Source organism: Schistocerca serialis, chromosome 4 (genome assembly GCF_023864345.2).
Source record: "Schistocerca serialis cubense isolate TAMUIC-IGC-003099 chromosome 4, iqSchSeri2.2, whole genome shotgun sequence".
Classification (NCBI taxonomy): Eukaryota; Metazoa; Arthropoda; class Insecta; order Orthoptera; family Acrididae; genus Schistocerca; species Schistocerca serialis.
The window spans coordinates 686,354,404-686,366,306 of record NC_064641.1 but is presented as its reverse complement, the minus strand read 5'-3'; positions in this window follow the sequence as shown (position 1 = coordinate 686,366,306).

Here is an 11,903-nt window from a genome sequence, read left to right as displayed (position 1 = left end):
TCAGTTTATCCAGGTCCCATCTCCTTAAATTCCCACCTTTTTGCAATTTCTTCAGTTTTAATCCACAGTTCATAACCAATAGATTGTGGTCAGAGTCCACACCTGCCCCTGGAAATGTCCTACAATTTAAAACCTGGTTCCTGAATCTCTGTCTTACCATTATATAATCTATCTGATACCTTTTAGTATCTCCAGGATTCTTCCATGTATACAACCTTCTTTTATGATTCTTGAACCAAGTGTTAGCTATGATTAAGTTATGCTCTGTGCAAAATTCTACCAGACGGCTTCCTCTTTCATTTCTTAGCCCCAATCCATATTCACCTACAATGTTTCCTTTTCTCCCTTTTCCTATTGTCGAATTCCAGTCACCCATGACTATTAAATTTTCGTCTCCCTTCACTACCTGAATAATTTCTTTTATTTCATCATACATTTCTTCAATTTCTTCGTCATCTGCAGAGCTAGTTGGCATGTAAACGTGTACTATTGTAGTAGGCATGGGCTTCGTGTCTATCGTGGCCACTATAATACGTTCACTGTGCTGTTTGTAGTAGCTTACCCGCACTCCTATTTTTTTTATTCATTATTAAACCTACTCCTGCATTACCCATATTTGATCTTGTATTTATAACTCTGTATTCACCTGACCAGAAGTCTTGTTCCTCCTGCCACCGAACTTCACTAATTCTCACTATATCTAACTTTAACCTATCCATTTCCCTTTTTAAATTTTCTAACCTACCTGCCCGATTAAGGGATCTGACATTCCACGCTCCGATCCGTAGAATGCCAGTTTTCTTTCTCCCGATAACGACGTCTTCCTGAGTAGTCCCCGCCCGTAGATCTGAATGGGGGACTATTTTACCTCCGGAATATTTTACCTAAGAGGACGCCATCATCATTTAACCATACAGTAAAGCTGCATGCCCTCGGGAAAAATTACGGCTGTAGTTTTCCCTTGCTTTCAGCCGTTCGCAGTACCACAACAGCAAGGCCGTTTTGGTCAGTGTTACAAGGCCAGATCAGTCAATCATCCAGAGTGTTGCCCCTGCAACTACTGAAAAGGCTGCTGCCCCTCTTCAGGAACCACACGTTTGTCTGGCCTCTCAACAGATATCCCTCCGTTGTGGTTGCACCTACGGGTACGGCTATCTGTATCGTTGAGGCACGCAGGCCTCCCCACCAACGGCAAGGTCCATGGTTCATGGGGGGAGGCCATGTAAAGGACACGAGAGGGCGAATTAGTGCTGCATGTAAAGAAACTGCTCTAGATATTTAGGCAGTATTGAATTCATCAGTAATGTAGCGTTTAGTAAAATGTCGTTACCACATTGTTATCACTTCAAAACATTCACGAACAGAAAGGTGACGACTTATAATAATGTCTTCGTTATTTTCTTGTTCACAATCTTTGACTACATTTAGTTTGTGTGTGTAAATGGCACAGGATATACAAAACAGAAGCAAGAAACAATATAATTTCCATTGAAACTAATGAATTTTTTTCTACAGATTCCAATAACTTTGTCACAAACGAATACTCCTTCGCGAGCATCAGATGTTCATTGTGGAAGATAAAAACATTTAACTGCCTCGCTTTAATGTCGGCTGAATGACTTTCCACTGATATGACATTTTTTGTGGAACGAACAAATGTTAAATATTTGTAAAATCTAACGCACAAACATGGCATTAAGTTCTAGCACGTTTCCTTGGCGAGAGACGTAATCTTACGGATGGCGGGCCGTTCAACAGCTGCGACAGCAGCACAAATATCGCCACGTTCAATATACCGATCCTCCGTAATTTCTTGTGACATTTACCAAAAAGTTATAGCATAGGATTTTTCTCATCGAGATCTGCTATTCTGGTGGCAGATGATTCTGTTTTTTTTTTTTTGTTTTTTTTTTTTATGCCTACATCTTGGTTGCTCAGGAATTTGCGAGAACGTATTGCTATTTGTTGTTTGAGCTTTTGGACACTGTTTCTCTATGAAAAAGCGTGTTACAAATTTCTTTAACGGGTCAAAAATAATTTGAGGTGAAACAGTTAGGTTCCTCGACCTGTATATAGAGGGTTATTCAAAAGTAAGTGTAGAGTATCAGAAGGCGACTGCATGAAAACTGTAAGATATGCAGAAAACAGACACATACCAGTCGATAGTGCATGTCTGCAAGTTTGGAACTCACTTAAGAGGTGCCCAGTACGAGAGCCGTTTGTGACGTAGCGGATGTCAATAATTGTGAGCATTTCGTCGAAGCCTCCACTTGGGCTGCCATGGCAGACACTACAGCGGCCCGTTTTGGAAATCTGCCAACTTGGTTGTCTATCTGCTAATTCTATGTGACAATACGGAACGAAAGATTTCCCCTGTGTTCTGTCGTGACTGCTCCCTAGTGGTGTGCTCTGCAACTACGCCACGGCGTAAATTACGAATAGAAACTTGCAGATATGTTCTATCCACTGATAAGTGTGGTTTTTCTGTACGTATTGCAGCTTTCGTGGAGTAATCTTCTGAAATCCCGTGGGTAATTATGAAGAACCCAGAATAAGTTTATGCTCCTTGTCGACTAAACCAATTTCTTCACTGAACTTGTGTGTAAACCAAAAATGACTGACCTTTTGTAGAACAATTCAGATACTGATGGTTTCCTGTTTAAAACCTAATAACTTTTTTTCAGAAAACAGTCATTCTTTTGGTTGGATAAAATACCGGATTTATAGAAAATATCGATATTTTACGTCCAATATATTGCCAAAACCGACATCACTCAAGCTGTTTATCGAAAAGATGATACATCGTTTCTTCGAGGTAATTTTGATACCTGTGTGTGTAAATGTTGTCTAAAATGTACACCGATTCTGATCTTGTACTTGATCAACATAGCTGTTTTATCAAACCCATGTACTGAAACAGCGACTGGTGATCATTACATTGTTCAGCATCGGTGTACATTCGACTCTCGAGGTGCACAATATCACATTTCTGAACACTTGAAGCAACTTGCCAATCTTTGAACTTTGTTGATATCTTTTCAAGGTGTAATTGGATTTATGGTTGTCGACCCAACTAACAGTCCGAAACGAAACACGTCAATTATTCTATATTCGCCTAAAATGATTCTGTAGAAGCTTTTAAGAACCGAAACTATCAGCAGCTCTACGGGGTAATCATGAAATTTTTCAGAATGAGGATCGTGTTTTCTCATTTATCGAGCTTGACACACAACTGTCCTCGTGAAGACTCTCATTTCCCATATTAGACACCTTGCAGGACCTAAAGTAGCTTTCTACAAGAAGCAATATGTGAACATATGCTGTATGTCGCTATGTACCTTACGAAAATTAAAACTGGTAAAAATTTTTTTTTTTTTTGGGGGGGGGGGGGAGGGGGGAGGAGGAACTCCTTAGATTTTTATATAAGGAGAAATCAGAAACAATCAAACAATGGAGGATCCAGGATGGAATGTAACTGTCACGTGCAATAAGGTGTAATTAGATGAACGACGGACACTAACTTCACTTAATGGAGGTTTATTCAGCACTTGCACATACAAGAGTACTGAGCGAACTGCCTCTGGCCAGAACACATACAGTATATATGCAGCTACAGAACATCCCTGTGCAATGATTCTTGACATTTGTGGATATTTCTAGAATGTACACAAACCGAACATAGAAATTAAAATTGTACAGTCTAGGTGAGTTTTCAACTCCATGCAACAAGTTAATATCATAACCACTACACCACGGTGCTACTCAGCTTCTTCTGCGACAGTATTTTCTCCACCGCGTACAAACTCTAGGGATTGATCGATGAGAGAATACGGAACAAGAAAGACCTAATGAACCTATGTCCGGAAATGCATCATTTCCTTGCTAGAGATCATTGATTCAATCATACATTGTTCCAGTGACTGCGAGCTAATATGCGTTGCACCACGCAGCCAAGGTTGCAGTATGTGTTGAAAATGGTGAAAATGGTTTCCATGTGCCTCAAAGCGAGCTTGTATGCGCCGTAGCATGTTCTGTCTCACAGGTTCTCAGCTGCCAGGGTGCATCCCAAAGTGTCGAAGGCATCATGAATATGCTGCTCCAGTGTCTCCACATCTGTAAAGGGCTCTGCATCACGATGATTTTGAGATGACCCCATAACCAGAAATCGCACGGGTGTGGATTCAGTGAACGAGTAGGCCATGATAATGGACCTCCTCGTCCGATCCATCGATCAGGGAAGACGTGATACGTGATTGTGATGCGTCGGGACGTTAACGGCGAAGTGGGCTGGAGCACCATCACGTAGCAGCTACATAACCCTTCGAATCATCAATGGCACTTCTTCCAGCAGGTGGGATGGGGGGTGGGGGCAAGTCACCCGCAAGAAACGCCGATAGTTCCGGCATGTTAGGCGACACAGAAGGAAGACTGGTCGGTCACAAAATATGGTCGCCAATTATCCCAGCCCACACATTGAAGGACTCTACGAGGGGATGACTTGTCAGACGACGTAATAAAAGAAGAAGATAGGGGATCCCGTATTAGAATCAGAATTTAAAAGAGCTGTAGCTGAAATGGTTCAAATGGCTCTAAGCACTATGGGACGTAACATCTGAGGTCATCAGTCGCCTAGACTTAGAACAACTTAAACCTAACTAATCTCAGGACATCACACACTTCGATGTCCGAGGCAGGACTCGAACCTGGGACCTTAGCGGTCGCGTGGTTCCACACTGAAGCGCCTACAACGGCTCGGCCACATCGGCCGGCAAGAGTGAAAGACCAAGGACGAAGTGCTTGGATTTAAAAAGGTATCAGACAGCTTTTCGCCCTTACTGTTCAGTCTATACATCGAAGAAGCAATGAAGGAAATCAAGAAAGGTTCAAGGGTGGAACTAAAATTCATGGTGGAAGGGTATCAATGATAAGATTAGCTGAAGACATAGCTATCCTTTGTGAGTATGGAAAAGAATTACAGGATCTGTTGAAGGGACGAACTGTCTAATGAGTATCGAATATGTAAATCTAAGAAAAACTAAAGTAATGAGAAGTAGCAGAAATGAAAACAGCGAGAAACTTAACATCAGGACTGATGATCACAAAGTAGAGAAAGTTAAGGAATAACCAATGAAGGACGGAGTAAGGAGGACATCAAAACCAGACTAGCACTGACAGTAGGGAATTCTTGACCAAGAGAATCTACTAGTATCAAACATATGCCTTAATTTGAGGAAGACATTTCTGAGAATGTACTTTTGGAGCACAGCATGGTACGGTAGCGAAACATGGACTGTGTGAAAATGGGAAACGAAAAGAATCGAAGGATTTGGGATGGGGTACTACAAAAGAATGTTGAAAATTCGGTGGACAGGTAGATAAGGAATGAGGAGGTTGTTCGGAGAATCAGCGAGGAAAGTAATATGTGGAAAACACTGACAAGAACAGGTACAGGATGATAGGACACATGTTAAGAGCTCAGGAAATAAAGTCGATGGTGCTAGATGAAGCTGTAGAGGGTAAAAACTGTTGAGGAAAACCGAGACTGGAATACGTCCAGCAAATAAATGCGTACGTTGGTTGCAAATGCTGCTCTCGGATGAAGGAGTTGGCACAGGAGGGAAATTCGTGCCGAGCCGCAACAAACCAATCAGAAGGCTTATGGCCCCAAAAAGTGTCTCATACAAGAGAAACATGAAACCAGTCTGTACACACATCAGTTACAGTCACATACAACAGCTACATTTAAAACTCACATACAACGCGATTAAAACAGCTATTGTGCGTGGAAAAAAAAAAATCCGATATGCTGTTGAACTACTCTTTGGGGTCCCTGGGTCACAATGTCACTCGGGTCCGTCTCTTTTTTATCGATTAATGCAGCTAATACGCAAATAAACATGTAAATGTTGTATATGCAGACTGATTTTCAGACGTGATATTTGTGTAGTCTACTTACAGGCGCGGATCTACTTCAGTCAGCTGTGACACTACTGCGTACAGAATGTGGGCTCGTGATATCCTAATTCTATTATGTCTGTACCAACACAATGGTTCCTTTCTCTGTTCTATGGTGCGACACCATAAGAGAAATTTGATGAAATGATGATTTCCATCACATGACGTAAAACGTGGGTAATTAGTAGCTGTGTTAACATTAAGCTATCCATAAATCGAAAACATTATATTTATCCCGCTACTCTTCCACAGACATAGAAGGAACTTTTTCCTTTTGCGTTGGCCTTGGGATCTAAATCTCTTGCAGTGTGAATACGATCACCGTAACGAAGACAGAGTAGTGATTGCCAGACGGAAGGAATAATAAACATACGCGAATATCCATCACTGTAGTGTGTCAGCTCGGCCCCTCCCCCGCCACGGTTCCCCTTATCCTATCTACCTTTCGGTGGAACAACGGATGCTGTACAACGACGTAAGAGAAAAATACGGAGGACGGAAAGTGTCTACAAAAGAATAATTCTTGCCCCCGGGTATGGGCGCCCTTGCGTGGGACTGCACACATGATACGAGCGGTAGTACCTAACCATCTCCACACTTTTCTGTGACGATTATCAGATGTTAAACATACCTTACACCAGTCGATGAAGTCAATCAGACGACACTGTTCCAAGTTCCACACAATGAGATTCCTTGCCCACTTTCTCGCAGACCATAGCTCTGAAGGGGCTTGTGGTGATATTCGTAATCGTCATATAGAGGCCAAACCGTTCGTGCGGAGATATTTGAAAATTGCCTAGGGAAAAGTACCCCCAGTTTCCTCCAAAAAGGCGGCCGCGCGAAGTTCTTTTGCATCCTCTTCGTGGTGTACGAGCCGTAATTGCGGGTACGGCACGGAACGAGGGTGGAAGGACTGTAGTGGGGAAAGTGAATGGTCGGCTTCGGTTTATTGGGAGAGTTTTGGAAAGGTATGGTCCATTTGTAAAAACAGACCGAGTACAGAACACTATTGCGGCCCAGTCTTGAGTACTGCTCAAGTGTCTGGGATCACCACCAGGGCGGATTAAATGAAGACATCGAAGAAATTCAGAGGCGGGATGCTAGGTTTGTTAATGGTTGGTTCGATCAACACGCAAGTACTACAGAGATGCTTTCAGAATTGAAATAGGAACTCCTAGACGAAAGTCGACGCTCTTTTTGAGAAAATTTAGTGAGCCGAGATTTGAATCAGATTGCAGAACGATTCTACTGCTACCAACGTACATTTCACGCAAAGACCACGAAGATATGAGAAATCAGGGCTCATAAGGAGGCATGTAGATCCAGAATAAGATTTTCACTCTGCAGCGGAGTGTGCGCTGATATGAAACTTTCTGGTTGATTAAAACTATGTGCTGGACCGCGACTCGAACTCGGGACTTTTGCCTTTCGCGGGCAAGTGCTCTACCATCTGAGCTCTAGCAGGAGAGCTTCTGTGAAGTTTGGAAGGTAGGAGACGAGGTACTGGCGGAATTGAAGCTGTGAGTACGGGTCGTGAGTCGTGCTTGGGTAGCTCTTATGGTAGAGTACTTGCCCGCGAAAGACAAAGGTCACGAGTTCGAGTCTCGGTGTGGCACACATTTTTAATCTGATAGGAAGTTTCAGGCATGTAGATAATCTGTTTTCCTCGCTCTATATGCGAGTGGAACAGGAGAGGAAATGGCTAGTTGTGGTACAAATTAACTTCCGTCACGCACCGTAGCGCATGTGGCTTGCGGAGTGAGTAGATAGATGTAGATGTAGCGGTGATATGCTTCTATTTCTGGCCACACTCAACCCTTTCGAGGCACACCTCCCACAATTTCTTTCTCGATAGCGTTTCAGTGTTCGGATAATGTCACTGTGCTACGCACAAATTCGAAGATAAACTACCTATGCCGACAACACTACTTTAACATCTACACTACCTGATTAAAATATTTGGGCACAGAATGTAGTATGATTCGTCACTGCAAATCACTCGTTTAGTTGTCCGCTGTCTAGGGATGCGGCTATTTACACCACGTCGAGCGTCGTGTAGCACTGACTGCAGGAATATTTCGCTTATCAGGAACTGCTCGACTACTGTTCTCAAATATAATCACGGTCTCTGTGCTAGACAGACTACAGGCGGGACTTTGGAACTCATGGGCGATGTCTTCCACTAATTTCAAGCAATTTTTTTGACGAAGTCTGCCTAGTCTTGCTCAGCCGTGGTTGTTCCTTCGCGTTTGCACTTCACAATGACACCACCAACAGTCGATTTGGGAAGCGTTGCAACTCTTGAAATGTGTCACTGTGTGCCGGCCGGGGTGGCCGAGCGGTTCTAGGTTCTACAGTCTGGAACCGCGCGACCGCTACCGTCGTAGGTTCGAATCCTGCCTCGGGCATGGATGTGTGTGATGTGATTAGGTTAGTTAGGTTTAAGTAGTTCTAAGCTCTAGGGGACTGATGACCTCAGAAGTTAAGTCCCATAGTGCTCAGAGCCGTTTGAACCATTTTGTGTCACTGAGTACTCCTGAACGACCCATTCTGCAGTTACTTCTATTCTATTGCCTGCCTCCATTTATAACTGGTGGGTACGCCTATTGTGCTAGCTGGTGGTCAGTTCCAATCTACGTATGTCTGTCCGTTTGCTTCTGATCATGTAGTGTACATCTGCATTCCACCTCACAGGATGTAGCGGTGTGTAATTTAGCTTCCTTCTTTGCTCCGTTCACGAATGGTGCGAGACAAGAACATCTTCGATAAACTTCTGTATGAACTTTAGTAGGAGAAGGAATAAAAAACCGTTACGAGAGAATGTGGAGTGACTAGAAGGAATGAGACAAGAATAAGGCTTATTGCGTTCTGGAATAAATTTCAGCTAACATTTGCGAAGAAAATGCTTAAAAATCACATTAGGAGAAGATATACTTGGAAAAGGCCCTTAAAGACCACTTTGTTACATACCGGTCAGACAGTGATTCCGAAATCATATGTTGGATTGTAACGCATACGCAGGAGGAGATATACACTTATAAGCCAAAACATCATGACCACTGCTCACCGCGATGTTGGATGCCGCCTGGTAGCGTTGCGGACACCTGAAGTGGTAACAAAAATGTGTAAACGCAGCAGACAAGAACAGCGAAGATATGGCTGCAATTGAGGAAATCCATTGAGATAAGCGACTCTCATAAAGGCCAGATCGTTATTACGCAGAGTCTGTGAACGAGTATCTCGAAAACGGCGAAGCTGGTTGAATATTCACGGGCTGCTGTCATGAGCATCTACGGAAAGAGATCGAAGGACAGTGAAACTATCACAAGGTGCTGAATGGTTGGACATTGACGACTGTTCACAGAACAAGAGGTTCGGATGCTCGTCTGTTCTGTAAAGTAGGATAGATGGTGATCTATGGCATCTCTGCCGAAAGAGCATAATGCTGGTGAACGCACAAGTGTTTCGGAGCACACTGTTCGTCGTACATTCTTGAACCTGGAGCTCCGCAGCAGACCACCTCTACATGTTCACATGTTGACCCTACGACATCGTGCAGTGGGCACGGGACCATCGGGATTCGACCGTCGATCAACGGAAACGTGTCTGCTCTTCAGGTGAATATCATTTTTGGTGCAATAGGTCAATGGTCGTCTCCACAAACGCCGTCATCGAGGTGAACAGTGAATCGAAACGTCATCGCGTCACGGACGCAGGCTGGTGGGAGCAGTATTTTGCTGTGGGAGACATTCTCATGCGCTTGCATGTGACCTATGGTAGTAATCGAAGACAGCTGCCAGCATCTGTGTCCCTTCATGCTTGATGTATTCCCCCACGGCAATGCCATCATTCAGCAGTATAACTGTCCGTGTCTCGGAACCAGAATCGTGAAACAGTGATTTCAGGAGCGTTGTAGTGAACTCACGTTGATGCTTCGGCGACCAAATTCGCCTAATGTAAATCGTGTGGAACCCATCTAGGTCGCTATCGGCCTTCATCACTGCGTACGCATATCAGTGGCCCTTTATTTACTTGAATTTCTTGACCTGTCCGTAGACATCTAATGCTACAGACATCCACAAACCTACTAAAAAACTGTCGGATCCCTGGTACGCAGAATCAGTGATGTATTTCGTTCCAAATACGGACAAACAACCTATTAAGCAGGTAGTCACAATGTTTTGGCTCAGCGGTATAGACTCAGATCACAATTTAGTAATGATAACGAATTTTCTGGAACAATATGTGCGGAAATAAGTGTAATATAGAAATAGGAGAGTTGAGATGGATCTGAAGTTCTCTAAGGTCGCAGGAACTGCGAGAATGAATTCCACATAGGCAGTTCAAATGAAGAGGAATGGACATCTTTAAAAACAGAAGCAAGAAAAGGAATTCCGCCACCTTGGAAGCAAAATAATTCGTGATGGACGAAGAAAGGAGGAGATAAAAAACAGATATGCACAAGTAAAGAGGGCATTCCCGACAAACAGAAGTCTACTAGTATCAGACATTTCTGAGTACGTACGTACGTACACATGTGGCACAGTACAGTACGAAAGTGAATTGTAGACTGTGGAAAAGCCAAGGGAGGAGACAGTGGAAGTGTTTGTGATGTGGTGTTAAAGAAAGATTGTGAAAATTTGACTGAGTAGACATGTTCCACCTTCTTGAAGGGACCAGACAATAAGGAATGTCTGAGAAATAAGGAACATCAATGACACTTGAAGGAGCTGCAGAGGGCATAAATTTAGGAGTATAGGGGAAAACAAACATTAGATTGTATACAACAAATTACTGACAACGTTGGGTCCAAGTGCTACCATGAGTGGAAGAGGATAGCACCAGAGACGATTTCCTAGTGGGCCGCATCAAACCAGGTAAAAGACATAAAAAAGAAAGTACGTGCCTGCTAATGAACCAAAGGGAAAAGAATCTCAAAATTTTCCCGATGTCGTCATTTCAGGAGACTTTTGTGGGAAGAGCCATCATGATCCATGAACTTTAGTGAGGTGAGGCGTCTTGCGTGCCACAACGATAGAGATAATCGTAGCGTAGACGCAATTTGCAGCGAGGCCAGAGAAACATATGGTTTCTGAATACCCATTTCAATAATTGCAGGGGCAACAGTCTGAATGTCTGACTGATCTGGCCTTGCGGTAATAGCCAACAGCCGATGATGAAGGGAATATATCATGACATAAAAGAAACTATTCACATAGTTAAGAAAGAGAAACATTTAATTATGCTGGGGGACTGGAATTCGCTAGTATGAACAAAAAATAGTAGGAAAACACGAGCTGAAGAAATGAATGGGGAAGCTGTCGGCTAGAATGTTTCACGGAGTATAATTTATTCATCGCTGATACTTGGTTTAAGACTCATGAAAGAGGGTTGTATGCGTACAAGAGGCTTGGAAACACTTGAAGGTGTCACATTCATTATAGAATGGTAAGACACAAATTTCAAAACAGGTATTAAGCTGCAAGAGGTTTCCAGAGACATACATGAACTCTGACCATAACTTATTGTTTATGAACTGCAGTAGAAAACTGAAGAAGGTCTGAAATTAAAGCTATGGGAATTGGATAAATTAAAAAAATTAGAGGTTGTTTCACAGGCAACGAATGAGCGGTATAGGGGAAAGGAATATAATAGAACACAATTGAGTAGATTTGAGAGACGCAATTCCGAAGGCGGCAGAGGATAAGATAAGTACAAAGACTAGGTCTAGTAAATGTCGCTATTGAATTTCGTTGACGAAAGGAGAAAAAATAGAAATGCAGCAAATATAGCAGACGAAAGGGAATGCAGACGTCTAAAAATAAGATTGATAGAAAGTGCATAATGGCTAAGCAGCCTAGAGAACAAATGTAAGGCTGTACAAGCAAGCATAACTAGGGGAAAGGTAGACAGCACTTAAAGGAAAATTATAAACACCTTTGGAGAAA